Source organism: Pan troglodytes, chromosome 2, assembly GCF_028858775.2.
Source record: "Pan troglodytes isolate AG18354 chromosome 2, NHGRI_mPanTro3-v2.0_pri, whole genome shotgun sequence".
NCBI classification, from domain to species: domain Eukaryota; kingdom Metazoa; phylum Chordata; class Mammalia; order Primates; family Hominidae; genus Pan; species Pan troglodytes.
In genome coordinates, this window is record NC_086015.1 from 125,926,604 (window position 1) to 125,929,830 (window position 3,227).

Sequence of the window (3,227 nt, forward strand, 5' to 3'; positions counted from 1 at the left end):
TGCAAGGCTTTGGGAAGCAGATATGCTCATGCATTAATGAAAGCAGTGTAAATTGATTCAGTCTTCCTGAAGGGCAAAATGGTACTTTATTGAAAGAATCATAAATATGCCTAACCCCTGACCAAGTAATAGAATTTATCCTGAGGAAATGATGTTTAATAAAAAGTATATGTATATATAATGTTTATTTTATGATGGCAAACATTGGAATAAAGCTAAGAGCCCAACAATACAGATATATAGAAAGAAGCTAACTATGGCATATCAAAATGATATACTCTAGTGATATACTAAAAATGATGAATATAAAGGTGCTATAGGAAATAGAAAATATTTGGATAAATCATGTTACATAAAAGGAAGAATACCAAATTGAACATACACACCCATTATGACTATAACAGAACCATGAATATACATAAGCAAAGTGAGAAAAGGACACACCTAGGAAATGTTTCTAGCTGGGTTAAGATCAACAGACTTGCAGTGAATTATTCTGTCAAGTTGTTAAGACATTAGATTTCCCTTTGCCTTCTCTTTCCCTCTCCCAACATGGCTGCCTCAGCGAAAAAGAAGAATAAGAAGGGGAAGACTATCTCCCTAACAGACTTTCTGGCTAAGAATGGCGGGCCGGTGGAGGAAGTAGCTATGTATCCAAACCAGTCAGCTGGGTTGATGAAACGGATGACCTGGAAGGAGATGTTTCAACTTGGCACAGTAACGATGACGATGTGTATAGGGCGCCCCCAGTTGACCGTTCCATCCTTCCCACTGCTCCACGGGCTGCTAGGGAACCCATTATCGACCGGAGAGGTCTTCCCAAATCGCCACCCTACACTGCTTTTCTAGGGAACCTACCCTATGACGTGACAGAAGAGTCAATTTAGGAATTATTTAGAGGATTAAATATCAGTGCAGTGCGTTTACCACGTGAACCCAGCAATCCAGAGAGGTTGAAAGGTTTTGGTTATGCTGAATTTGACGACCTGGATTCCCTGTTCAGTGCCCTGAGTCTCAATAAAGAATCTCTAGGTAACAGGAGAATTCGAGTGGACGTTGCTGACCAAGCACAGGATAAAGACAGGGACGATCGTTCTTTTGGCCATGAGAGAAATCGGGATTTTGACAAAACAAATACAGACTGGAGGGCTCGTCCTGTCACAGACAGCTTGGATGACTACTCGCCTAGAAGAGGTGATGATTGCTTTGGAGACAAGTATCAAGATCGTTATGATTCAGACCGGTATCGCGATGGGTATCGGGAGGGGTATCAGGATGGCCCACACTGGGATATGGATCGATATGGCGGCCAGGATTGCTATGATGACCCAGGCAGCCGACACTATGATAGAGGCTATGATTCCCAGATAGGCAATGGCAGAAGAGCATTTGGTAGTGGGTACCGCAGGGATAATGACTACAGAGGAGGCAGGGACCGCTCTGAAGACCGATACAACAGACGGGATGATCGGTCGTGGAGCTCCAGAGATGATTACACTTGGGATGATTATAGGTGTGATGATAGAGGTCCCCGCAAAGACCCAAACTGAATCTAAAGCTTTGGAGTACTCCCAAGGAAGATGATTCCTCTGCTAGTACCTCCCAGTCCAGTCGAGCTGCTTCTATCTTTGGAGGGGCAAAGCCGGTTGACACAGCTGCTAGAGAAAGAGAAGTAGAAGAAATGCTACAGAACAAGAGAAGTTGCAGCGTCAGCTGGATGAGCCATAACTAGAACGACGGCCTCGGGAGAGACACCCAAGCTGGCAAAGTGAAGAAACTCAAGAATGGAACGGTCGCGGACAGGAAGTGAGTCATCGCAGACTGAGACCTCCGCCACATCCAGCAGAAATGCACGAAGGAGAGAGAGTGAGAAGTCTCTAGAAAATGAAACACTCAATAAGGAGGAAGATTGTCACTCTCCAACTTCTAAACGTCTCAAACCTGATCCTACCAGACCCAAAGGTAATGCCAGCCCCTCCACCAAAGGAGAATGCTTCGGTGAAGTGAAGTTCTAACCCTCCTGCTCCATCTCAGAGCTCAGACACAGAGCAGCAATCCCCTACAAGTGGTGGGGGAAAAGTAGCTCCAGCTCGATCATCTGAGGAAGGACCAGCAAAGAAAGATGAAAATAAAGTGGATGGGATGAAAGTCCCAAAAGGTCAAACTGGGAACTCTAGCTGTGGTCCAGGAGATGGAGGGAATAAAGACCACTGAAAGGAGTCAGATAGGAAAGATGGCAAAAAGGATCAAGACTCCAGATCTGCACCTGAGCCAAAGAAACCTGAGGAAAATCCAGCTTCCAAGTTCAGTTCTGCAAGCAAGTATGCTGCTGTCTCCGTTTCTGGTGAAGATGAAAACAAGGGAGAAGATTACGCCGAGTGGACCTAGACATCCATCCTGTGCTTTCTCCTAGTTTCTCTCCACCCTGGAACGTTCGAGAGAAAATCAAACTTCTATCCAGGCAAGACAAAATAAAACTCACCATCTCCTGGAGACTTTTCTTACCTTTCTTTTTTTTTTTTTTTAAGTGAAATTCTTTTGCATGCTGCTGCAGCCTTTAAAGTATTGAAGTAACTGGAGAATCGCCAATATAGCTAGAGAGAAAGAGACTACAGCTTTTTAGTGGAAAAGTTGTGGTGCGTTATGTCACCATGCAGTTGCCAGAGTGATTAATACCTAGGAGCCTCCATTTAGTGGAAATGGTAATGACAGTGAGATAAGGTCTGGAATCTGGTTGGACAGTAGGGGAAGGAAGTATAAGGAAAAGTGTGAGATTTCTACCTTTTATTTTTTATCCTATTGTGGCATATATGAATTCTCAAACATCTAAATAAATTTTTCACTCTTGGAAAGGTAGATTTAGCCTCAAGTTTTTTAGTCTTCAGGAGGCTCCCAGCCCCTCCTGTTATTTAATTCTGAGTTTTAGGGGCCAGCCTATAGGGAATTCTTTCATTCTTTTTTTTTTTTTTTTTTTTTTTACCCTCCAAGGGGGTAGTTCAGAGTGAGTCTATAGGCCACAGAGAATAAGACTGCATTGGACCAAGATAAATGGGAAAATTGTGGTTTGAAAAGAAGCTTTTGGGAGGTAATGAGTCATTTTGTATCAGGTAATAGGGGAAAATTGTGCGACCTCCAGCAAACACAAGAATGGTTATTTCCCGGAGCCAGAAGCACTTGGGGGTCATGATAATTCCCAATGTTTGTGTGTCCTGGTTTTACCCTTTCTA

At 43.5% G+C, this 3,227-nt stretch overlaps 1 pseudogene; it reads left to right on the forward strand.

Annotated features, from left to right (window-relative positions):
* The first annotated feature begins 475 nt into the window (after window positions 1-475).
* Window positions 476-2,477, forward strand: LOC746289 (eukaryotic translation initiation factor 4B-like; annotated as a pseudogene).
* The last annotated feature ends 750 nt before the right edge of the window (window positions 2,478-3,227 follow it).